At 53.4% G+C, this 26,197-nt stretch overlaps 1 protein-coding gene and 1 long non-coding RNA gene across 6 annotated transcripts in view; one reads left to right on the top strand and one right to left on the bottom strand.

The window, feature by feature from the left end:
- Bcor (BCL6 corepressor) overlaps nucleotides 1-26,197 on the bottom strand; it is a 121,886-nt gene that overhangs the window by 39,770 nt on the left and 55,919 nt on the right. The window contains exon 1 of one of the 5 annotated variants that reach the window (XM_076918500.1): nucleotides 3,212-3,284. The exons of 2 other annotated variants lie outside the window; for them this stretch is intronic. The gene's annotated coding sequence lies outside the window, so the exon portion shown is untranslated. 2 more of the 5 variants (XM_034484939.2, XM_034484942.2) reach the window with 2 other exon arrangements.
- LOC143435492 (uncharacterized) lies at nucleotides 16,469-23,333 on the top strand. Its single transcript, XR_013105838.1, has 3 exons — nucleotides 16,469-20,317; nucleotides 20,725-20,840; nucleotides 21,680-23,333. It is a non-coding gene; the product is annotated as an uncharacterized LOC143435492 (long non-coding RNA).

Genomic DNA, 26,197 nt, shown 5'->3' with positions numbered 1-26,197 from the left:
GCCGCACTCAACACACCGCCCTGCGAAGTTATTCTGGCCTGCCCGCTGTCCCTCACTGACCACCCCTCCCCACTTCCCAGCTGCACTCTCCGCAGCCGGGGCCGCGGGGGCCCGGGCTGTGTGGGAGGCGGAGGCCAGGCTGGCCCTGCAAAGGGCTGGAGAGAATCGCTAATGAGCTGTGCGGCCCATTGATCCAGAGAACACTTCCTAATTAACTCTCAGTCACCTACTGGTGACAGCGCCTCAAAGGGGAGAGCTGGGGCCGATCGAGCCTCAGTCCAGACCTACCCGCCCAGCGCCTGGTGACCGAAACCCGCGTGATCCCCTAACCACCGCAGGCAATTCGCGTACGTGGTGGTGTACACCCGCACACTAAAGGCCAGCCTCAGATTAAACCTGGACGGCATATCAATCATCACCCCTCCGCGTAGGTCTACGCGACACAATCCAACCCCAAATAAACACCAGAGGCAACACTGCAACCCAGACCAGGTAACAAGTCGGGGATGGAGTGGGAAAGGTCGAGAAGAGCCTTTTCCCCAAGAGTCCACATATAGGCGTCTCTGAGGTCGACAATTAAAATACCTTCAACACAAGCAATTCTGTTGGCAAAATCCAGCACCGTGCACAGGTCGATCTCTCCCGGTGGTGGTGTCCGTTTCCAATGCCACAGGAAGTGTCAGATGGCTAGAAATACTCAAGTCTGTCTGCTCACCACCCACCACCTTCTGGGATGGGCTATTTCCTTATTTTTTTTTTTTTTTACTCCCGGTCCATTTTAAAGGGTTTTTCTTTATTTTCCGTCCAAGGAACTACTCTTAGAACCAAATAGTAACGTCCGTCCCCTAGCATCCTCTCAATAAGGGTGCGCGGGGAGGGGGTTCCACAGTTAAAACCCCCGGACTGTCTAGTCTAGACGCAACCAGGCAGGACGAATACCTATTTGAGGCGCGCGGGTTTCTTTTTAAGGTTTGTTTTTAAATAAACATAACCCTCCTCCAGTTCCTTCTTCGCTTTTCTATTCCCCCAACCCCCACCCCTCTAGACGCCGGCGGCGCGCGCCTTCGCGCGCGGGCACTCACAGCGTCTAGCTGGAGGTCGCGGACTTTCTGGAAAAGATTCATTAACAGCAAATTAAGCCTGGCTCGGCCTCGGCCTCCGCCTCCAAGGGTACGGGCTCGGTCGTCTTCGGGAAGTGGGTACGTGTTCCATTGAGCCACCGGGCAGCCAGAAGTCCGCCGGGACTACACGTGCCACGAGCCACCCTACTCCGTTCTAGGCGCTCCTAGGCTCTCTTCGAAAATAGCAGGCGCTTCTCGCCACAGCCCGGAGCCCACCGGGTTTGTGGTGGCTCAGTAGCGCAGCCTTCCGCCCCCTCCAAGCGCTGGCCCTGTGCCGCCTCGCCCTCCCCGCCTCAGCCGAGGATCGCGCCCGGTGCGCAAGTTCCTCTTCGACTAGAGCCTCCGCGTCGCCCGCCCTCCGAGTGGGACCAACTTCCCCGGACCGCAGACTTTCACACGCCCATCAGGGCTTCCCACCAGGCTCCCTACAGCCTAGCGGAGGGCTGAGGGCTCTACTCGCTCCCCCAAGCCGTCCCTAAACAAGAAGTCTACACCGGTTCCAGGTGGCTTCGAACTTAAAACCTACCCTGCGACGTCTCCCTAAGGAAAGGGATGGGGAGGGGGTCGGGGTCGAATTAGAATCTTAAAATAACATTTACAAAACAATGCATCTGACCTGACGGGTCGGCAGACTGGTCCGGTCCGAATCTCCGGCTCTCCATGGTTTCCTAGTATTTTTTTTTTTCCCGTTATTCCACGTGATTCACGCTTTGGGGCAAGCCAAGAAAAAACCCGGGACTCCCCCTCCGGAGTTGAGCGACGACAGCAGGTCGAGCTCGGCTCGGTCCGAGGCGCCCGCCGCACACACTAGCGCACGCACAAGCCGTCGTTCCACTCGGAGGCACCACCGGCCCCTGGAGAGGCCAGACGAAGCGGCGGCGGCTGGGGGTTTTTACAGTTCTTTTCCGAGTCGAAAAAGAAAGCAGACGGGAACCCGCCGCCCTCCCCTTCCTGCTAGCGAGGTAACGCCGAGACGAGCTTCCCAGCTTCCAGCCCAGCACCCCCCCCCCCCCGCCTGACTCCCGACGCTCGGCGACGACCGCGCTCCCGCGCAGACACACAGAGGCTGCAAACTTCCACTCGCTGAACTCCCGGTCCTCCCAACCCCTCGGGAGGCGGCAGGTCCCCCCGTCGAGTCCCTCCCTCCCTGGTGCCCATGCGGGGGCCGCTTAGGTTGGCTGCATTTTTAATAACTTGCAGCTCTGATGTAAAAACGAAAGCGAGCAAGGTAGCTAAACCTCCCAACGGGGGTCTACCGGAGTCGGAGGAGAAACCCTCCGAGGGAGGAGGAGGTCGGCTGCAGTCCCCGGCGCGCCAGCCCGCCCGCGGCCCCCGGGGAAAGGTGTTCCGGGCACTGACCTGGAATCCCCAGCCGGGAAGTAGGCAGGGAGCCCTGCGATCCGGCGCTTTGAAGTTTTCCCCGGAGCGGAGTCCAGGCGGCGAGGAAGATCCGGGGGCGGCTGGCTGGCTGGCTGGGTGGACGTGTGCGGGGTCGGGAGAGGGCGGCTACGCTAAGGAGCAAAGGAGCCCCGGCCGGGAAAGCGCAGTGAGCAGCAAAGTTTGGCTTCCTCTGGTGCCCGCAGTCCACTCCCAGCGCCGCGCTCGCTCGCCTCCGTCTGCAGCCGCTCTGCTGTCCCCGGGGTCGGCCCGGCGGAGGGGTGGGCTCTGGGCCGCGTGGGGGTGGGGCGGGGCGGGGCGGGCTGCGAGCCTCAGGGCAGGTGGCGCCGGCCCCGCGCGATCCTCTCCTCCCGCAGCTGGACCGGGCTCCGGCAGCCTCAGAGGCTCCCGCGCCGCCGCTGCCGCCCGCGCTCGGGCAAGAGCCCCAGCGCCATGTTGACGGTTCGCCGAGAGCGCCCGCTCGGGCTGGGTGTGTGTGTGTGTGTGTCTCTGTGTGTGTGTGTGAGTGAGCGAGTGTGTTGGCCAAGTCGTCCCTCCGCGGCGACAGCGCGGCTCGGGCTCTCCGCCCGGCGGCTCGCGTGGTCCCCCTCCGCCACCTCCGCCCGCCTCACTCCCGCTCTCGGTTCCGGCGCGTCTCCCCCTCGGCCGAAGAGCTCGGCCGCCGTTCAGCCCGGAGCGCGGCTCTGCCTCACCTTGCCGCTGGGAGCCCGGGCTCCGTCTGCTGCCGCACGCCGCGATCCCAACGCGTCCCCCCTCCCAGGTTCCCTCCTCTTCCTCCTCCCCCTCCCTCCGCCCGCCCTCCCTCCCTCCCAACAGCCGCCTCCCCTCCCCCCTCAGGCGCAGCACTCGGGCGACCGCCGCCCGCCCGCCCGCCCGCCCGCCCGCCCGCCCGCCGCCGCCGCCTCCAGCTCTCGCAAGTTTGAGATCCCCAGTCTCCGCTCACCCTCCGCTGCGGCGCCTCCACGGTGGGGTTTCGGGAGGGGGTGATTCCCCAGGAAAGGTTCGCCCGACTTTCCTCGGCCGTCACCGATTCCCGGCCGGGTGCATTGGGGCCTCGCCACATCTGAACCCCGAACCACCTGGGTGGCGGGTCGTGTCTTCGTACCCCCCCCCCCCCAACTCTACCGCCCTCTGTCCTCTCCGTCCCAGCTCCGGCCCGAGTTGGCTATTCACGCCCAGCCAGGGCTCACGTCCTAGGGGAGTGGAGACCGACTCCGCAGCGGCGACGGCTAGGTCGGCCAACAGATCCCCAGCCCCAAGAATGGGGGGCGGCGGGGGCGGCTTTTCCTGCCGCCCGCCGAGACTCCCCTTGCTACCCAGAAGGCCAGTGGAGGACCGCAATTACCATAAAGCGCCTCGCACTCCTCTCTGCCAAAGCTGTCAAACCCCAGCGGCAGGCGCCACTGCCTCCTCTCGCCACCAGCTCTGCGCTCTCCCGGCCTAGCGTCCCCTCCGAGACCAAGCTCAGCAGAGCCTGAGTGCGCGTGGGCGTCCACCCCCACCGCACCTCGCCCCTTCTTCCCAGTGGAGCTACTTCCCCTTCAGGCGCTAAAAGCTACGTGAAAACACCACCACGGGCAACAGTGGCAGTTCTGCGCCCTTGCTCCCCGGACATTTCAATTGTGTGGGAATTGTTGGGGGGGGGGGAGGCGCTCCTGGGGACACGAGAGGGTGGGAGGACCATAAAAAGGGAATTGGGATGCGCCTGAGTTTCTCCTAGTTCTTGAGCATTTCACGGTCGGGACCTCCGATGGCTGGAAGGTCTGCCCTCGTCTCTCACCTCGGCCTCGTGAGAGTATCTCCCGCGTTTTATTTTACTTGGCCGGGAACAACTTTTGGCTTCACCATTCAGCCCATAAATTTTCACTCGGTAACGTCGTGCAGATCAGGGCTCGGCGGCCGTGTACAGCCTGCGCCCGCAGCAGTTCAATTCAATTGACACGTATCGAGCTTCTACGCACCAGGAGCAGTTCTGGGCGCCAGGGGGTGGGGGGAAGGGCAGGCAAGCGAAAGGGGGAAGCCGAGAAGCGAGGTTCCGGTCTCCCCGGAGCCCAGAGCCTCAAGGGCGAACCCAGCTCCACTTCGTAAAGCTGGCGGGAAGGGAAGTCAGGGCACTCAGGCTGGGAGCTCTGACACCGAGGCCAAAAGGTTACCCCAATTCGGTGCTTCTATGGGGTCTTTCGATTCTGGGACGGACTGGAGTATGTCTTCTGCTTAAGGACAGGACAGTGCAGGCTTGAGGAGAGTCGAAATGGAAGTGGCTAGTAAACCAACACGGAAAGTTTTAAAATATCGGAGCGTCTACTTGCCAAAAATTAATCAAAAGCATCTCAAGTTGATTACTAAGTCAAGGTCAAGGCCAAAATCTCATCTCTAAGCTAAAAGATATTTTCCCTTTTAAAAATGACACCCACTACTGACTTTGGGACTGATATTAGGGGCAATTGTATTCATTTTGTTTTAGTTCTCAGCATAGTTATAAAAACAGCCCTTCTCAAAGCAGAAGTGAAACATCTCTACCGTTGGAAACCCGAAACTTTGAACAGAATTAAATCTTCATGCTCCAGAGCTGCTTGTAACAACTGATACAAAAGACAGGCGGGCCAGCGGGTAGTGCCTAGCTGTGCTGGGCCGCTAATGCTTCCAGGACCCGCGCCTGCAGAATGGAATGCATGTCTTTTTCTTCCTGGTCTTTCTTGAGGGGCGGAGGGGGGGTGTCTCTGAAAGCTAACCTACACATTTTTTTAATCTCCGGTAACAAGCAGAAAGACACCTGGACTATTATGCTGTAAAGCTATTTTTTATAAAGACGTTTTAGGGCTAGACATTAAAAGTTATTAGACTGAACGCATGCGAGTTACAGACACAGCTGGGGGAAAGGCCGCTGGTTGTGTGTTGTAGCAACATTTCTTTTTGAAGCGACTCCTTTTATTCAAAACAAGTCTTAAATAACCGGGAAAGCTGGAGTTGGGTATTTGTGGGGAAACTCTGAACACGGTTCCAGGCAGAGAGGCCGCTATGCGGCTGTGGGCTGGGCAGGAGGGCTGGCCTGGACGAACAGCGGAGCAGTGCCAGGCTCATCCGGCTCGGTTAGGCCGCACCGCAGAAGCCCTGGCTCGATGCCCAGCCACCTTCTCTCCCCCTCTTCTCACCTCCCAATTCTCTCAGGAACAGGCTTTTCCCAGCGTCCAAGTTACGTTAACTGTCCAGAACTTTCGGAAAATCCAGGAGGCGAGCGTGGAGCCCGAGGCTTCTAGAGTCCTAGGGCCTCCTAAGACTGATGACAATGGGGTCTGTTTGTCTAACTTTAAGTCCTAGAGCTAAAATGAATGGGGGGGGGGGGGTGCCGTAAGGGCGAAGGGGCCTAGGAGAAAGCTGACTGCTGGAGAAATTTGATGCTGGAGGCAAACAGGCCAGTAAATTCGCCTTTGACGTAATTTGTGGCAGTCACCCCCTCTCCTTTAAAAGGGAGTCTCTGGACTCCGTGATGTTCTCGAATGGGTTGGTGGGATTAAAAGCTTTCTCTTCCATCTCCTAGGGATGCATTTCCCAATTCCGTGGTATTTTAAAAATATCTTATTAAGGGAGTCCTAAGAGGCAGGCACGAAAGTGTGTGTGGGGGGAGGGGGTTGTTTCTGATTCACTGAGAATTAAAATGTGAGATTTTTTTCCCCAGGTCCTAAAGTGGAGAAGGATCACACCTATTGGCCTGGTTAGTCAAAATTGTTGCCTGGAAAAAAAAAAAAGAGCTGTTGAAAAGCAAGTCCCCCCTTGTGCCCGCACCTCACTCAAAGTGATCGCTTACTGGATCTGGGGGTGCCTAGTGTCTGCTTCAGATGTTTAAGGTCTGGCTCTTCCCTGCCCTCTCCTCTGCCCTCCTCTAAGCCCTTCTGGAGCTGACCCTGATGTCAAGGCCGGTATATATACCCTGCATTCCGAAAAGGGAGGAGGGTTTCAGTGAAAGCAAAGTGCAGGGATGAGCAAGTGAGCACAAGGCAAGGGAGGCTGCCTTGCCAGCTGAAAAATAAATCAGCAAGGAAATGAGAAGTACTGTGAGATGGAGCTGCGAATGCTGCCCCTCCCCCACCAGCCTCATCCTCCATGAAAAGGTCTTGTGATTATAACATATGGCTGGACTTTAGACTCCCGGGCCTTCTCCTGCTGCGGATTCTAAGCAGGCTCTGCAACTGGGCAACCAAATTGGAGCTTCTGGGAGCAAACTTGAAACCTGCCTGTCCTTCCTTGTTGAATTCTGCTGATTATAAGACCTCCCGAATTTCCACCAGTCTGGCCACCCCCTAGGTCTCCGGTAAGGTTTTGCATCCTATGCAGAGGTCCTACCTGTGATTAGGGGCAATCTGGGGTCCCAACTGTGTGTGTGGTTGGGGATTCATTTATGACAGGAATGTATAGAATGGAAACCCTAGTTCTGTAGGTCATAGGCCTCCTCAGCTGGTGTTTTTCTGGCCGATGCTACTAGATTTATTATTGAAGTTATTGGAACACTCCATACATGAGCGGTAAAGATGCATTTTTACTTTATATAATGTGGGCTATACTGTTAATGTTAACTATCTTTTAAAAATATACAAATACCCCACATTTATGGTGTTCCAGTCTTACAGTCATTTAGCAAATGAACTTTAAAAAAAAAAAATCCATAGCGTGTGATGTGGCGGAGTAGGGTAGCCCAATCTAGCTCAGTCTACTTTCCTTTCAAAAGTCAAATGAAGTAACAATTGGAGGCCTATTCATGACCCTAAGGATTTTACTAATTGTGAAATGTCTAAAGAGAGCTGCCTTCCTGGGCAGAAAACTCTTAGATTCGGGGTTAAACAGGCCTTTGGAGAGTTATAGGCTATTTGGACGTGGGTGGCCCAAAGGACAGAACCAGTATGGTTCACAGAAATAATCTCAGGAAATTCCTGCCTAGGCTGCATTTATGCCAGGACCCTGAACTCTGGAATCTCAGTCTATACTGCTGTTGCCAAAGGCTGACTAGGTGTTGACCAGATGGCAGAAACACAGGAGGCTTTGGGGAAAGGCCTGACGCCATCTTTGAAGCCGGATGCCCCTGCAGATCCACCCTTACAACTATGTCCAGGAGGGGGTTCTGGTTTTTGCTAGACCCTCTGGGGCATATTTTATCCTGCTTGAGGGGCGGGGTAAATGGGAATGTAAATTAAAGGGGACAGAGTTGCAAAATAATTGCCTTCCCACCCAACCATTTTTGATTCTGCTTATCTCTGCTACCTGGGGCCTGGTGGGGTCTGGAAGGGACTAAGGGCCAGCAGAAGGGAAAACAGAACTGGTGCAATTCTAATCAACTGAGTGCCTGGGCCTGGGGGCCCCAGAAGGAGAGGGTGATTGGTGTGGGGTGGTCACCATCCCACCTCTCCAGGCTGAGAATTCCAAAGGGTTTAAGTTAATCACTAGCACAATTTACCCAATTCCATTCTTCCTCCAGGCCCAATCTGCTGTGCCCTCACCCATACCCCAGCGGCTCCAGCTCTTTAGCACCTCTGCAGCCCACTCCGCCCTGTCTTGATTGCAGGGAGCCGGGATGTGGAGTGGTTTGCGTTTTGAGGCCTGACAGAACCTTCTGTGTGGGGCAGCGGTAGGAGGAGGTTAATGCATAATGCACAGCGCCTGGAAGCCCGGCCATTAGCGGGCTGTCGGTGACACAGACAAACGACTGAGAGGGAGGGGATCCAGCTCGCTCTGGAGTTTAAATATACCAGCGTAGAGGGGAAACGCCATGATTTAAAAGTGTGTGTTTGCAGACACCCGCATATATTTTAATGATTTCCAGCAGGCTGCACGTCCCAACCCTGCACCCCCACCCCTCAACACAGAAGAGAGAAGATGAAGGTAGGGTCTCAACCAGAGACCCACTGACCGGTTGGGTTTTTTGTTTATTTGTTTGTTTGTTTTGGAGGGGGAGGGGATGAAGGAGAGAGGTTGGCAAACAGGATGCTGAGAAAAAAGAGGCCGCCCAAGCCAAAGCCATACTGGTTTTTGTTGAATTCTTCTTTTAAAAAAGAAAAAAAAAAAATCTGATCATGGTGCCTTCCAGCTGGGACTAGACCCTCCATACTGTACAAGAAAGGCCTAGAGAAAAGAATACACTGTCACCCTCTTCTTTTCCCCAGAAGCCCATATTTTTGAATCTTCCTGTTCTGCTGACAATCCAGAGACCTCCTTCCTGCACGTTTAACACACCAGTGTTTTTTAGCAATTAAGGCGAGAATGGGGTGGGGATAAAGATAAGCCAATTTTTTTCCGCCATGCAAGTGTGAAAGATAAGATAAGCCTAAGCTGGGGCAGAGCGGCTGCTTACAACCTCCCCTCCGCGATTTTGATCGGTCACTTCTTATCTCGAAAAAATGCTCCTTTCGAAAACTGCATCAAAAAAAAAAAAAAAAAAAGAAAGAAAGAAAGAAAGAAAGAAAAGAAAAAGAAAAAAAAGCTGACGGAAAGCGTTTTCATTTGGAAGTGACATTTAAAACCTAACTGCCTTCCACCAGTAGCCCCTCTCCAAAGGCGAGGCTCTCCAGGAAAAGTCGTACCTCTACTTCAAGGTTTCAGGCCTTCTGGGGGGGTGGGGCTGGATTTCTAGTGTAATTAAGCTCAATAAAATAAGAAATGCGCGATGAGGATTTATTCTGCATCTGACACAAGCTCGAAAGCACTTTTTTTCCCCTCTTAGTTAGTGGTCTGCATCTGAGTCCATCGAGACAATGTGCTGAAACTAAACAGGTAGCTTATATTTGGGAGGACTGTATAATAACTGAGGTGGCTGTTCGTTGGAAATAAGAAACTCTGCTGATTTTCACAAGACCCTGTAATGGGGGACGGGGAAGGCCTCACACAGCCTAGACCCTGAGAACTCCCAACTAAACTGGACTCGCACTGAGTTTTATCAATTCTTTTCTCCGCACTGAGGGATTTCCGGAAGACTTTCTATTTGAAGGTTTTGGTATCTAAGTCCACACCCTCAAGGTGACCTGCAAATCGCCCCCCCCTCCGCTCCCCAGTAAAGCTCCTGGCCTCAGATCCCAAGCAAAGAAGACTCGACCCCCAGGTCGAACTGAGCTTGTGCCCACAACAGGCTTCAGAGCTCTGAGGCACCTTCTCCCCATAGGCACCCTAAAGCCAGGCACCCCGAGTCTGCCGGCTCGAGGTCAGGCTACAGGACCCGAAGCCCAGAGCCAGCCGCAGCCGGATTGTCCCCAGGGAGCCGAAACCACCGGTCGGGGAAACCCCTCCTCTTGCCCTTCCCCGAAGAGCCTGGTCGCGGCGTCAGCGCAGAGCGAGCGGGCATCTGCTGACAGCCGGGCCTCTCCGGAGGCCCACACGCGTCCCATTAGTCAGCTCCAGTTGCCCTCGGGCGAGCCGTCTGGCGCGGCCTCCAGGCCCGGTTCTGGGGTGAAGGGCCCCAGAGAGCTCGGCGGGACCCGGCCCGACTTGGTTCCGCGTTCCTGGACCCGCGGCCAAGAGGAGCCGGCTGGCCAGGCCGCTCCCCGGCGGGCTGCCGGCGCCGAGCTGCGCTTCACGTGCCCGCCATGGCAGCGGCGAGGAGGGGCTGGGAGGCGCGCGGCCGATCCCGCAGGGTCCCCGACCCCGCGCCCAGGTCCCACGTGGGGAGGGGCGGGGATCGGGGAGCACCCCTGAAGCCCCCATCCCCGCACAAGGTGAGGGCGGCGTCGCCCGATGCCCTGAGGTTTCCTAGGGCGCTGCTCTGAGAGCTGCCCGGCGGCGGCAGCCAGGGGAGGGTGCTCCTCGCGGCCGCGCCGGGAACTTCCCGGCCGCCCCGCCGCCGCAGTCACCGGGACCGGAAGCCCTCCCGCCGCCCCCGAACGGCCAGCGCTGGCCCCTAAGGCAGTTCCAGACGGGAGCTGGCCGCCTGTCCTCCTCGATCCCTCCTGGCTCCAGGCGATTGTCCGCACCCCGGAATAGACCCATTTTAGGCACGGAGGAGCCTCCCCGCGGTCCGGCGAGAGGTCCCCCAGTTACTGCCACCAACAAGCCTTCCCCTCCCTCCCTGGGCCCCGCATCTGGGACAGGAGGGGCGCGGAGCCGCCACTCTGGCCGGGCAGGAACACCTGCTCCCGAGCCCTGCAGCTGGGCGCGTGGTGCTGGGAGAAGCTGTCTACTGTTGTGTACAGAGATCGCGGAACAGAAAATGGGGCGCTCCGAAGCACTGGAGCCTCATCACCACCACCCCCTTTCTTACCCATTCTGAGCGGCCAACCCCAAAGCCAGAGAGGCTTGCTTAGAGCACTAAGTCTCCCTGAGGGTCTTAGGGCAACAACACCTGAAATCCAGCTTCTGGCCTTAAGAGGTCGTTAGCAAGTCACACGGGGCAAAAACCAATTGTGGGAACCTTCCCCAGGGTCCACTCCCGCTCTTCAACCCAGACACCCTCATCTGCCCCACGCATTCTGGCCTCGTGCCGCCGACAGCAGTAGGTCAGGATGGCACTAGCATCTCTCCACCCCCCACACCCCCCCCCCCGCTCCCGAGGGGGCAGACAGTCGGGGATGGACCTCCGGCTTTGACACTGCGCGTGGGGGAGGGCCAAAGGGTCCTCCCCATCTTCAACGAACGGGCGGCGGAGCTAACCTGCGTGGCTGTCCCAGCCTCACCCCGCCCCTGTCCGGCCCTCCCCGACTCCCCTGGCCCAGGGCCCGGCCGGGAAAGGCGTTGTTTTGCCAGCGGGAGCCGAGCGAGTGCGCAGAGAAAAGCCACCCTGCTCTAATGAGAGTGCACACAGCGCTGCAGCGACGAGGAGGATTACCCGGCGGGCGGGGGAGGGGAGCGCGGGCCGGGGCCGCGGGCGGCGTGTGCGGCGGCCCCGTGGGCCCGGAGTCCCCGCCTGTCTGGCTGCTAATCGCACGCTTTCTGCCGTTACGGAGGCAGGCGGGAGCCGGCGGCCGAGCCCAGCGCCGGCGACTCGGCGGGTGACACGGAAACATGGCGCAGCGCCCCTCCCCCGCCCGCCCTCCCGGCGCTCCCGCCTCCTGCCTCGCACTTCCTCCCGCCCGCGCGGCTTTTGCAGTTCTAATGCTCTGCTTTCGGCCTGGCACCATTACGCCAGCAGCCGCTTCTCTGCGGCCTCGCGCGTCTCTTTCCCCCTTTGTTTTCGGGGTCTATAGAAAAGGTTTGCTTTTGTCCCGAGCTCTCTCGTTAAACCAAACTTGTGGTGGCAACGGAAGGCAGTGCGGGCGGGGAGGGGCCAGGGGATTTTGGCAGCAACAGAGCAGAGCGTGGTGGAAACTTCTCTCGCTGGGTTCCCCGCCACCGCCTTCCTACCCCCACCTCCACTCACAGACCAGCCGCCCCGCCGACGCTTCTCTCCTCAGAGGCCCTAGCGCACCAGGAAGAAGGCCTGGGACACAGGGATTGTGACCACGGGCCTTCGAAGAGACCAGGGTTCTTGTCTGTGACCCCAGACTTTTGGCACTCCATGACCTTGATCCTTGCTGCCTTTACTTGACTTGGTTTTCGCCTGGTCCTTCGGGGGCCCTGTATCTCAGTCGGTGAATAAAGAAAAGGATCAAAGTAAAGTGTTTAGCGTGCGGCTCTTTTCAAAAGGCTCGCTGGAACCTTACCCAGTTACTGCAGGCCTCCTTTATAGGGTCTATTGCGAGAAAACGGAAACATGGACTAAAAGGATAAATGATAGAAAACCTTACCCCCCACCCCCAGTGGCTGGCAACCTCACCCACACTCACTTAGCACGCCCTTGGGAAAACCCTGCAAAGTGGGAGGCCCTCAGTGTAGCTCCCTCGGCTTAGGAGATGTCAAACCTTCCCCTTTCCGGGCGAGAAATCGGGACAACCCCTTTCACCCAGGTCGCACTCCCCAGACCCACGCGTATGCCATGGCCTTCTGCACTGGAGCAGCTCAGGCGGCAATTTTTTAAGCCTGCAATTAAGCGAGGCGTCGCCGTGTCCTCGGCTAGTGTCGATCCTGTCAGTCGCACATGGCCTTGGTGCTCCGGTCCGAGGCCCCGCGATTAGTCACAGGCTCGCTTCGCTCCTTCCCTAATCCTCCTCTGCAGGCAGCCTGGGGACGCGGCCGACTAGGCGGCGCTGGCAGGGAGCCACCGCACGCGGGGCGGGCCTCCTGGTTAGTGCCAGCCCTACTGCACCCGAGCCAGCGCGGGCCCTGAGGTGCGGGATAGACGCCCCCCCCCGCCGCCCCCTGGTGGGGCGCCAGCGTCCCTCCTCCTCCCGCCCCTCTCCTGGGCCTGCGAGATCTATTTGTGTGGTGTCATTTGCATAAAAATAGGACAAGTGTTTCTGTGCGTTCGAACGCGGGAGGCGAAATCCTTATTGATGTGTCTGTGTGGAGCCTTCGGTTGTCGGAGCAGTTTGATTTAGGGTGTTTGTGTTGCCTTCCCCGAGAAATGAGAGGAAATCCTGCGCAACGCTTACGGCGGCCAGGGCCCCCTGGAGCATCCCCGCTCTGCGCGGCTGGGAGGAGTGTACCGCTTGGGCCCTAGCACACCAAGTCTACAACCGGCAGGTTGAGGGCCAGGCGGGCGGCCTATTATGACTCATAAAACCGAGCGGCCTAATCACCAGCTGCCAATCCATTTACATGTGCCACTTCCCAAGGCACCCTTCTTCGTCCAGGCAAGGGCCTCCCGCGGGTTCGCCGCGGACACGGCTAGAGTCTCCCAGTGGAAGCTAACCAAGTGCTCGTCCCTTCCAGTCGGTAGCCCGGCTTCCCCTCCAAGGCGAGACCCTGTTCCCTAGGCCTCTGCGCCTCTCTCCAGCAACTCCTCAGCGTGGACAAATAGCTTGGGAGGGCGCCGGCCTCTCGGAGCCAGTAAATCAATCATTAACTCCCTAGCGAGGCTAAGCCAAGGGAGGGGGTGGGGGCTGGAGCCCAGGGAGCGGGGCAAGAGCAAGGCTCCCTACCCTAGACTAAGAGGCATTTCCGTGCCAGCGAACTGCTCGAAGGCAGTTCCTCCAAGTCTTCCCTGTCTCCTCCAGAAGCTACAGCCGGCTGGGCCTTTCAAGCTACACCGCGCCTCGCCGGGCAGGTTGGGTTACTGCACAGTCCCTTGGCTTTGGGTTTCTCGGCCTGCTGTCCCTAGAAGAGTGTGCCAGGCAGGGGCAAATTCTTGGGATCCAGCTGGGCTCCACATAACTCCGGCTTGGCCAAACCTATTTGATCGGTGGGGACCTGTCTCCCCACCGTTGGAGCCTTCAGTGGATCTGGCATGCAGAGGGTTAAAAAGCCTCCGTTCGTTCACTCTAGCTCCTCCGCGGCACAGAGGAAATGCTGATCAAAGTGCCTACGGGGAAGGAAACACACGCACACTCGGGGCCCGGGTCGAAGGAGGCAGTTCCCAAGTCGCCTGCCTCGAGCCGCTTCCCACACTCCAGGCAAGGCAAGGAGGCAAGGCGGCCCGCACGATTCACCCCGCGGAGCTCTGCGTGCAGGGGCTGGGGAAGGAGGAGGGACAAGGGGGCGGGAGGCGAGCCCGGGCTGCGCGCCAAGAAGCCCGGAGCCACAGATTAGTCACCGCTCGGCTCGGAGCTCACGGGTGCGCGAGGGAAACGGGAGGGCAGGCGGCGGCCCAGATCAGCCCGGCTCCCGGGGCCTCGGCGCCGCTGCCCCCGCCCCCCCGCCCCCCCCCCCCCCCCCCCCCGCGCGCCTGCCCAGGCTCTCCGGGACTCTCGCCGCGGAGATCCACTTGTCAGTTCAAGGGCAGGACAGAAACTGCAAGCTGAGTCTTGCGAACAGGAAATTTCTCATTGACAAGGTGCTACACTTCCCCCCCCCCCACACACACACACACACACACACACACACACACACACACACGCGACAACCCTGGCCGCAGCCGCCGCCGCAGCCCCAGCGTGCAAAGCGGCTTTAAAACAAAACCAAACCCCAGCGCGGGCGGGGAACCGGCAGCCGGCTTGCCCACTCGGCGACGATCGCCTCGGCGACTCCCGCCCCGGGCCAGCACACTGGCTCGGCGGATGGGCTCGGCTCTGGGTCGAGGGCGCAATGGTCTCTGCAGGACGCTGGGCAGGGGGGCGCCCCCCCCCCGACACTCTGCGCCTTCACGGAGAGTGAACCCCGGCTGCTGAGCTTTGCGCAGCGCTGGGTGGCCGCCGGGTCAGTGCTCTCTGCGGGGAGGCCGCCGCGAATGCCGCTGCGGGAACCCGGGAGGGCTGCGAGCTCGGCCTGGCAAAGTTCCTGTGGAAACTCCATGTTTTGAAACTCCAGCGGCGTTGCGGAAGGAGGGGGAGAGGGGAACGCGCCGAGCGCCGAGGGCGGCCAGCACCCGCCTGGCGCTCCGGGGGGAACCTGGCCCGCGCCTCTCCCCAGCCCCACTGCAAGTCTGGAGGGCCGGGAGGACCGAGCCCCTGGAGCAAAGCCTTTTGTGTATTTCCCCTTTCCCTTCGCTCTCCAAGGGAAATTCATTAACCCGTTTTATTTACTGAGACGAAGGCTGCCTTTTTAGGGGCTGTGATATTCAGAGTAATTTCGTATTTGACACGTGTAAATACTTAGTACTCTCAGGTAAGGTCAAATTATTTATCATCTTAATTTATATTTCAATAGGCCTACAATTTAGAGTCGAGAAATGCCTCCTTATGAATCATTATGGTCTATTAGAGGAACTAATGTCTAACCAGCACTATTTGGTAGGGAATCACTTATGTTGACATTTAAATGGCTCTTCAATAGTTAAAAAAAGAGAGAGAGAGAGAGGGAGAGGCATTCGAGTGCCTTTGATTAAATATACAATTTACAAGACCATCAGCAAAACCATCAGAACTATAAATTCTAGGAAATTTTTTTTCAAAGTTGTCAAAGCCTTCCAGGACACACATGTCATTTCCTATCTAGGAAAAAATACACAAATTTCATACACGCCCCCCCACCCCCCGCAACACACACAAGCTAGTCTTATTAGCAAGGTCCCCAGATCCTGTTCCTGAGTGACAGACTTGCTTTTTAGCGCTATTGCAAGCAACTTGTAAAAGGAGCTCACCTGCTTGCTGAAAGCCAACCACCCATCCCGGGGTCACCACAGAGCACCCCAGAACATCGTCCTGATGCTTTAAAGTCGACTCTCCACCTGCTCACATAATTTCCAGTCTTTTCCTAGCTGCCTCCCATCTCGAATTCTAAGAAGTCTTCTTTATGACTCTGCTCTGCCCCTTTAGTCAAAGCATCTCCTGTGATATAATAGCTCTTTCAGGAGGGTCTCCTATTGGCTTCCTATGTGTCTGTTTTCCAAGACAGCTGCACCTCTTGAAAGAGATACTTACATCCAGGTAACATTTCCATTTCCTTATTTTATTGTATTGTATCTTGAGACAGGGTCTCTCTATCTAGTTCTCGGTGTCCTGGAACTCACTCTGTGCAGACTAGGCTGACCTCAGAGATCCACCTGCCTCTGCCTCCCCAGTGCAGAAATTAGAGGCATGTGCCAAAACACCAGTTTCTTTACTCACCGGTTTCAGTTTTCTTTTTGTTATTGTTGCTGGTGTGTGTGTGTGTGTCTGTATGTTTAAGATACTGGTTAAGCACAGCTTTGTGAAAGCATAGGATTTGAAACAATGTAATTTGCCCAGCAACAATTGGATAGCACCTTCATGAAATGTTCTGTTTTGTTTATGGATAGGGAAGACTTCCAGGGTCTGTGGTTAAGAGAAGAAACAGGCACAGGATGTGTGTATAGTTATGCTGTAGGTAGGTGTGAGTGTGTGTGTGTGTGTGTGTGTGTGTGTGTGTGTGTCCGTCCCTTACATCTTAGGCTTCCCCTGGGGTGGGTTATAGATCTCCAGCAGTGCCTGTGAGCCAAATTTCTTTGCATGAACTATTCTGCTCCTAACCCAGGAAACTTCTTCCTACACCTTGCAGCTGCCAATATTGGGGGGGGGGGGGGAAGGGGCAGTGTTCCTAGTTAGGTTACACAAACTGGCTTCAATTCCTTAACTCAAGCGATCCTCCTGTATCAGCCTCCTAAGCAGCTGGATTTATAGGTACAGACAAGTAGCAGATGTATGACTTTCAATCAGCACAAGGAAATGGTCTTGTTTGTACCAAAGCTCATGGAATTTCATTGTATAATATAATCATCATTTTTTTTTTTCAGACTATTCTATCCATCCTCCCTAGGCATTCTGCAGAAAGTGCTGGGAACCAGTCCCTTCCTTTATGCTGGGTGAGGAAGTGTCTAGTTCTGTTTTGTTTTTTTGAGACAGGGTCTCTACATAGCCCTGGCGATCATGGAATTCACTCTGTAGACCAGGCTCCCCTCAAACTCAGAGAAGTCTGCCTGCCTCTGCCTCCTGAGTGCTAAGATCAAAGGTTTGTGCAACTGTTTCATTCCTTGCCTTCCTTAACCTTGCTGCCCTTTATTAGTTTCCCAGTGGCAGGACTTACAGATGTTTTTGTCAGGCTGAAAGCCATTTTCAGTTTCCTGGTGGGCTCTTTTCTGTAGCCTTGGGCCTGGATATTCCCCTCTTCCTTGACGAACTTCATCCAAGTTTAAGGCTTTCAGTACCTCACTTAGTGATTCTTGGTTTGTTTGTTTCCAGGTTCCAGGTCCAAGGTATCAAACCGCAGACCTTGGGCTTCATATCTAGCGTAGTAAGACAGCTAACATTTACTCAGTGATGTTTAAGTAAGCAAGCATAGGACAGAAATTGTCTGTGAATTCTTGCAACTATCTAGTAAGGTCACCAGCTATGGGTCACATGAAAAACTGAAGTAAAGGACTTCAGAACACTCGAGGGAATCTGTGACAATAGGATTAAAATCCAGGCAGCCTTCTTTCCAGAGTCCATGCTCTTTGTAACCTATCAAAACCTCCTCCTTCACTTTCTCCTGTGCTCCCCTGCAGCACTCTGCAGGCAAAGAGAACTGATTCTCCTTTGCAATATTCTACTTAGTGTCCAGCCTTTGGCCTTAACCACAGAACAGTCTACCACATTCTCTTGCCTGGATTATTACTGAAAATTTTAATTCCAGGTACTGGGCTGGTGAGATGGCTCAGCTCAGTGGTTAAGAGCACCGACTGCTCTTCAGGAGGTCATGAGTTCAAATCCCAGCAACTACATGGTGGCTCACAACCATCCGTAAGGAGATCTGATGCCCTCATATGGGTGGGTGTCTGAAGACAGCTACAGTGTACTTTGGGCTGGAGTGAGTTGGGCCTGGAGCAAGAGGCAGAAGGGAAGGGGAAAATAAATAAATAAATAAATAAATAAATAAATAAATAAATCTATCTTTAATTCCAGGTACCATTTCTTATGCTCCTCCAATCCATTCTCCACATAGCTGTTAGGCCTTTGTACAACATGCACATCTGGGCCATGGTAGTGAGCTCCTATAATCCCAGTATTTAGAAAGTAGAATAATGAGTTCAAAACCAGGCTGGGCTACAATGCAAAAGCTTGTTTCAAAAACTGAACCAACTAGGTGCTGGTGAGGTGGCTCGGTTCCTAAAGGTGTCTGTTGCCAAGCCTAAGAACCTGAGTTCTAGCCCCATGACCACCATGTTGGAAAGAGAGAACTGACCTCTGACCTCTGACCTCCACACTCAGGCTGTGCTAACAAACTTCTTTGATGGGCGTAACATCAGTAGATGGGAGATGGAGGAAAGAGGACCTCTAGTTTCAAGGCAGCCTGAGCTATATATTGAGTACCAGGCTAGGTTGGGCAACATAATTGTGAGGTCATGTCTCTAAAAACAAACCAACAATCCTGAACTCTCTGACCAAGCAACTTGTTATCTACCATTTCCAAGCAATCTATCCACCATGTAAGCAGGCTGCTGTCAGCTCCTGAATGAACTCTTTCTGTTGCTGTTCACTGTATCTTCTTAAATTGTGTGTGTGTGTGCGCGCGCACACATGCACGCGCGCGCACACACACACACACACACACACACACACACACAATTAGGGTGAGAATGGTGGTACACTTCAGAAATCCTAGCACTTGGAAAGCAAAGGCAGGGCTGTGGAAAGCTGAAGGCCAACCTGCTCTGTAGAACATGCTAAGGTCAGCCAGGGCTGCTACCTTGTCTCAAAAACAAACAAGGGTTGGGAATGTCACTCAATTGGTACAGTGCCCTGAGTTCTATCCCCGACAACCCTATTTAAAAAATATATATATATATGGGCCGTGAAGAGGTGGATGCAGGAGGATCAAAAATTCAAGGTCTCCTTAATCCCAGCACTCGGGAAGCAGAGGCAGGCATATCTCTGTGAGTGTGAGGCCAGTCTTGTCTACAAAGCTAGGACAGCCAAATTTACACAAGGAAATCCTTTCTTGGGGGTGGGGGAGAAAGAAAGGAAGATAGGAAGAAATTAAAAAATTAAAGGTTAGCCTTGGCTACACAGAGAACTCAAGGTCAGCCTGGGCCACATGAGACCCCTGTCCCCAAAACAAAACAAAAGCCCTCCTGTGACAGTATACTCGGGAGGCAGAGACAGGCAGGTCTCTATCCAACTGGGCCCTCAAAGTGAATTCCAGGCTTGCATACTGTGACTCTGTCTCCAAAAATTCACGAATGAATGATTGGATTCCTGATGTCTATTCTTATTCTGGGTGCACAGGCAGAGCGGGCAGCACACTGGAGAGAGCAGGACAGCTGTAAGGGAGGTGCTGACGTGCAGGGGAGTGGAGCTGTGGTTCTGGTGAAGACTGAGGCAGAAGTAATTAGGAAAGTGAAGTACAAGGCAAGAAGAGTTAATACCATCTGGAAGGACCCACGGGAGCACGAGATGAACAGACACAGCTCTTTCTTGGTCAGGGGAGCCGAGTGACTCACTTGCACGTGCATGTTTCTGGAAGGCCCTAGGTGTCTTAGCCTTTCCAAGTACAGCAGAATATCACCCCCAGGAGGTGATAGCAGGAGCCCTTAGCCAAGAGCAAGAGAAACCCAAATGCAGAACCCCGTTTATCATGCTTTGCCTACCTCTGACCACTCTAGACAGCTACTCTGTGGCAAAAGATGCAGACTCTTTCTCCCCAATAGCCCCAGGAACCATAGATGTAGGACTGGCACTGGGAAATTGAGTTTTTCTCTCAGTTCCATGCCTTTGACCTCCTAGCAGGAACTGTGTCAGCATGCGATGCTTCGCTTCGGAGCAAGCAAGTCTGTTTGAATAATTCGTATAGGATAAAAATAGCTACTGTTTATTGAGGACCTTCGTTCCCTTCCACTTCTTTACTAGGTACATTTCCGTGAAATCTTATGCATGCCCCCTAGTAACCCTGTGGGTTAGGCACTACCATTCACTTTATAGCTGAAGAGACTAAAGCTCTTAGACTTGCTCCCCGCACCCAAACCAAACTTTTATATAGCCAGTCTAGGAAGTGTGGCCACAGGGATTATTCCCCTAATTTCATGGCCCTCTGGCACATGTTAGCATAAAGTACATGGCTTGTCAGCCATGCTCCAACACTGCTTCTACAAACCAGATACTTCTGGAGCCAAATCCTCCAATCACATCTTTCTTGGGTCATCCTGGCCACTTGCCAACTGCAGTAAATATCACCCAAGGAGTTTTTTTCTTTCCAGGATCAGCAGGTGTTAAGCACTCCATCCTGCTCACCATGGGAACCTAAGTATTTATCCTCTCCTTCGAGAGGACCTTTCTTCCAGGTAAGCCCTTGGAAATGCATGGGGCCAGGAAACTCAAGGGAAAAACTCACTCTTCAGACAGAGCAAGCAGACCCTGTGATGGAGTTGGAAAAGCTCCCTGTGCTTCCGGTAATCCTCAACTGTGGCTCTGCATTTGCTGGTAATGTTATAACCCACCTTGTCCCTCCCCACTCCTGGGCCAAGTTTCTCTGATTTTGAGCTTCCATGGAGATCACTCATGGGGCTGGCTGGAGATCTGGCTTACTGACAGAACACTTACTGAGCATGTGTGAGGCCCCTGGGTTCCATTGCTAGCCCTGGAAACAAACAAAAGCCACCCCTACCATCACGGGTGGGGGGTAGGGGGAGCCATATACCATAGGGAGAGGTCCTCCCCACCACCACCACTTCTCTGCTGAAGTCACAGAGCACACACAGAGTTGAGATCGGGGAGCAGATTTGCTTTCTTCAGCATCTAGAATAGCTAGTTTGCTAAGGGCTTTCTATCTGCAAAACAATAGACACCAATCTGATTCCTTATAGAAAACTACTGTCTCCATTCCACAGATGTGGAAACTGAGGCTTAGAGACAAGTTAAACATGCTGTTTGTCTGGACACTCATCACCTAAGGATTCCCCCAAATCCAACTGCTACCCAAGTCATCTCTGCCCCTGCCCTTGTGGTAAGACATGGTACTAACTTTCATACTTTCTAGGACTTGTGAACAGTTTCATTCATTGGCCACTTCCCTCAGCTCTGAGAAAAGTAGCCTTCACTGCATCCTGGCATGCAAATGATGTCCCCTAAGGACATCATTGTCCTGCAGTGAATTTATCTGCCAGGTCCCTAGGAGAGGATTGGCTGGTTCGTTTTTTTTTTTTTTTCTCCTGTGGCTTGTGTAGCCAAGGATGGAGCTGGCAGAAACTCCAGAATGATCCACAGGCAGAGGGTGGTAAGCCTTGCCTTGCTCTTTGACAATGTATGGTGGGATGCCTTCATGGGTTCAGTGCCAGTGGCTACACTGGAACCTTCCTGGCCTGTTTGCTGGCACAGGGAATCTGGAGGGAAAATCAATCTTGATGATAATTTTACTCTGTCTTCTTGAACCAGCCACGGTCCTCTTCTCTAGGCTGGCTGGCGATGATTAATGCAGCGTGCAGTCTCCTTACTCCTCTGCTTCTTCCTTGCTTTGGGGTTTATTTTCCAACCATTGCCACAGTTTCTCTTCAGAGCAGAGTAAATATTCAGACGAGCCTGGCAGAGCATAGCCCTGGTGCAGCTCGACAGGGTCCCAGGTGGCAGATGGCACCAGATTACTCCTATAGGGGGTTTTGCTACTGTTTATAGAGTTCAAGGCTAACCCACCACCGCCACCAAATGAAGCCTAATCCTTTAATTATTATCAAAATGCCAAAAATAAAGATTGCAGGGAAGGCAATTAATAGGATCATACGGTGTATTCCTCATTTATAATTACATATTATTATTTTTCTCTCTACTTTGTTCCAATAATGATTTAAGGCTGCTTCTAAAGACACACAAACCCAAGCAAAGATAAATAAAACGAGAGGGCCATGAATTACAATGTCATGCTGGCTCGAGACATCTTTGCTCCATTCTACACAATAGAGCTGAATTCACAACGCCTTTCGGAATGAGGGAATTTCGTTCTTTCGATGGCAACACTAGGCTCTTTGTCAAGGAAAAGGGTGCTACACGGTCTGGAAGGAGCCTGGAGAGGACAAGGATCTGTTTTGTAAGGCTGGCTACATCAGTGTGTGATCTTGGGCAAGATGTTTGTGTCGGCAGAACAAACTACCTGAGATGAAGCATTTTAGGAAGTAAAGATGCTTACTTGGCTCACAATTCTGGAAGTTTCCAAGAGTGTGACATTGGTATCTTGGTGAGGGGACCCCTGCCTGCACAATGACAGCACAGCAGGGAAGCATCGAGGATAGCAGCTACATAGAGAAGGGGACAAGAGAGAGTCAGGGAGTAACTTTTGCTTTGAAGCAACTCAATTTCTGGAAAGCTAATCCACTCTAGTGACACTTGCGTTAATCTCTTCAGAAGGGCTCTTAGGACCTAGTCACCTAATTACCTCTTACTAAAACCCCACTACCTAAAGTTGCCACCACCCCACCACCACTGAATTGAAGATTAAGTTTCCAGCATGTGAATCCTTGTGTGTATATTCGTTGAGGGTGGATGGTGGGGAAGAACACCACACCCAGGCCATAGCATTCACCCTTTCTGGACGTTGGATTCTGAAATTCCCTCGGATGTAAGAGGCAGAAACCAGCAATGCTCCAATAGCATGAGGGGCCCTTGTGAAGAATTTCTGTTCTAGAAACCACCTCTGAGCCCAGAAGTCTCAGTCTGTCTGTCTGTCTGTCTGTCTCTGTCTCTCTCTCTCTCCTCTTTGCTCTTTCCATCTCTCATTCATTCCTAAATGACTAAGACAGTAGAACCTGAATTATCTCCTATCCTGTGGCAATGATTCTACTCTCATCCTTAGACCAGAATGACATGAAGAAAGCCCCCCAGAGAAGAGGCAAGGTCTGGCAGTTGAAGCATCGCAGTTGACTTTCAAGCTAGACTTATCTCCTCTTCACTCCTCCCAACCACATCTTCCACTTTGAAACCCCAAGCAGCACCTAACACAAAGCCCAGCCTATCGCTTGCTTACAAACACTGATAGGAAGCCAGGGTGGTAGCAACACACTTGTAATCACAGGCGGAGGAGGCAGGAAAGAAGATCAAGAGTTCCAGTCTAGCCTGAGCCAGTCACAGACAAGCCTGAGAGGGCCAGGACCTAATATTCTCTCTGCCCCACTCAAAGTAACAAGAAATCCACCACTGCTTCTGCCAAAGTCCCAGTTTCTCTCAGTGTACTCCACAAACATAGCTTCCAGGGCTCAGCCCTGCTGGAAGGTTTGTTTTGTAAGATGCAAGCACAGACAGCATAATGCAGCTAACTGATAAAATGTGGTCCAAAGGAAATCTGCCCCCAGAATCCTGTGTCACAGGAGTCCTTCTGAAAGTGGACAGAGCTAAGGTGTTAGAAATTGGACTAGGAGTTGCTCTTCCACAGCGGGGACTTCTAGAGTATTCCGTATATTGATATGTTGGATGTCGGTTCCACAGACGTATGTATTTTATGTGCCACACCTCAATAAAATGATAACAAATTCAAAATATAATAAATGGATTTTTTTTTTAAAAAAGATCTATTTATTTTTATTTGATTGTATATGTGTGTGGTGGCCAGAAGAGAGTATGGGGTGCCCCAGAGCTGACTGATTTCTCCAGTTTCCCCCTCCCCTTAACATAATAGTCTAAAAATAAACAACTGAGTGAGAATTCGATATAAAAGCAGGAGGATAAAATGTAAAATTGCATGCCTAAATCTGGGCAAGATGGCTCAGTGAGTAAAAAGCATTTGCCACTCAAGCCCGATGACCTGAGTTTAATTCCTGGAACCCATGCAGAGGTGGAAGGAGAGAACGGAGTTGTCACTACTGCCATGAGGCACTGCCCCCATAACAATGAATAGAATTTTTAAATAATAAAGTCAAATTACCTGAGAAAGCAGGATATGGTGGCCCATGCATGCAAGCCCAACATTCAACTAGCAGAGCCAGGGCTGAAAATTCAAAACCAGCTTAAGGCTACACCGTGAGTTAAAAGCCAGTCTGAGCTGTGCACAGTGTGAGACCCCGTCTCAAAGAAGAAAAATAAAACTTAAAATCTCATGGACAGAATCTTCTCTACGGTACAGCCAGCCCAGTTGGTTCCAATGCCAAATGTTATGGAAGCTCCCTGCTCTGGACGGGATGCCAGCTCTGTTCTGTCTCTCCTCCAGCCCAGGTGCCTTTTCCACGGGGACTTCCACTGGATCCCACAGGGGATGTTCATATGTTGGAACGGTAACCTCCAATAGTCACAACTGTTAGTGCTACTTGGAGGTGAGCCTTTGGGAAATAGCATGCATCTGTATCTCACCTCATGACAGCTCCACCATGTTGGGATGTAGCAAGGAGGCCCTCACCAGATGCCCACCACACCCTTGCACCTACCAGCCTTCAGAACTGTAAGCCGTGAAACTCTATGCTCCCTCTTTTTTTTTTTTTTTTTTTTTTTTTTTTTTTTTTGTTTGTTTTTTTCGAGACAGGGTTTCTCTGTGTAGTCTTGGCTGTCCTGGAACTCACTCTGTAGACCAGGCTGGCCTCGAACTCAGAAATCCGCCTGCCTCTGCCTCCCGAGTGCTGGGATTAAAGGCCTGCACCACCACTGCCCACCATCTATTCTCCCTCTTTCCTCACCTCTCTCCCTCACTCCCTGTCTCTTATCTTTTTGTTTGGGGTAGCTAGATTCTCTTTTCTTTCCTCTCTTCCCCCACCTCCCTCAAAACCCAAGGTCTCACACATACTAAGCACATAAGCCATGCCTATATGCCCCACCCTTCCCTTCCTTGATCCAGGCTAAGTAGTTTCTGCAGTCTCCCTGCTTCACCTTCTTGAGGGCTGAAATTATAGGAGTGAGTCATTATCACCCCTGGCTTAAACATTTATTCTTTATCTTTAAGGACCAAAAAATATATACTTTATCCAATCTCTCTCTCTCTCTCTCTCTCTCTCTCTCTCTCTCTCTCTCTCTCTGTCTCTCTCTCTCTCTCTCTCTCTCTGTCTCTCTGTCTCTCTCTCTCTCTCTCTCTCTCTGTGTGTGTGTGTGTGTGTGTGCGCGCGCGCGCGCGCACTTGCTGGCTGGCTGGTTTTGTGTGTCAACTTGACACAAACTGGAGTTATCCCAGAGAAAGGAGCCTCCCTTGAGGAAATGCCTCCATGAGATCCAGCTGTAAGGCATTTTCTCAATTAGTGATCAAAGGTGGGAGGGCCCATTGTAGGTGACACCATCCCTGGGCTGGTAATCCTGGGTTCTATAAGAAAGCAAGCCGAGCAAGCCAGGGGAAGCAAGCCAGTAAGTAACATCCCTCCATGGCCTCTGCATCAGCTCCTGCCTCTTGACCTGCTCAAGTTCCAGTCCTGACTTCCTTTGGTGATGAACAGCAATGTGGAAGTGTAAGCTGAATAAACCCTTTCTTCCCAACCTGCTTCTTGGTCATGATGCTTGTGAAGGAATAGAAACCCTGACTAAGACAGTGTGTGTGTGTGTGTGTGTGTGTGTGTGTGTGTGTGTGTGTGTGTATCCTACATGGCCCTTGTGAATGTTAGAGGTCAGAGGACAACCTCCAGAGTCCTGGGTCCCAGAAATCAAACTCAAGCAAGTTCCTTTACCTGCTGAGCCATCTTGGGTCCTCATTTTCCACTCAGACTAGCTACAGGTCTACTTACTGTACCTTTCATGTTGGCCTTGAACTCCTGATCCTCAAGCACCCACTTCCTAAATGCTGGGATTACAGGCATGCCCCAGCATGTCCGTCTTAAATTTCTATTTATAAAGTACCTGGTCTCCAGAACGCTATGCAGCAATAGAAAATGGCCCCCACCAACTGTTTAGTAATGCAGCCCAGGAATCCCTGATCTTGCCAGCTTCCTTCACTGCTCCTCCTGCACCAAATCCAGTGTCCTGCCTGCCCAGCAAAGCTTCTTGTCAATGCTGCGACAATGACTGCCTGCCTACCTCCTTGTCAGCTGCTGTCCCTTTAGAGTTTACTCCCCACAAGGCAGCCTGTAACATATACCCCGCCTACAAGACACACATTTACTGTGTGCAGAGGCCAGTCCAGGTACTGTCTTCCCCAAGGGGACAAACCAAATGGCTGCCTTCAGGACACTTGTGTTCCAGCAGGACAGATGGCAGCTAAATAATCAAGGTAACAGGTCATCCACGGATCCAAGATGGTGGACAACAGACACAACAGAAGACATGAGAGAGAGAGCAGAAGAGCATCAAAAAGGGACTGTGGGGAGAACTTCGCATGACTCCGAGGTGACCAGAGGAAGCCTTCCGTGATTGAGAGTGTGGAGGTGGCATATGTCACAGAGCATGCATGGAGATCAAAGGACAACTTACCAG

Source organism: Arvicanthis niloticus, chromosome X (assembly GCF_011762505.2).
Source record: "Arvicanthis niloticus isolate mArvNil1 chromosome X, mArvNil1.pat.X, whole genome shotgun sequence".
Taxonomy (NCBI): domain Eukaryota; kingdom Metazoa; phylum Chordata; class Mammalia; order Rodentia; family Muridae; genus Arvicanthis; species Arvicanthis niloticus.
Note: the sequence above shows the minus strand (reverse complement) of the source record. Positions and strands in the feature narration are given on the sequence as shown.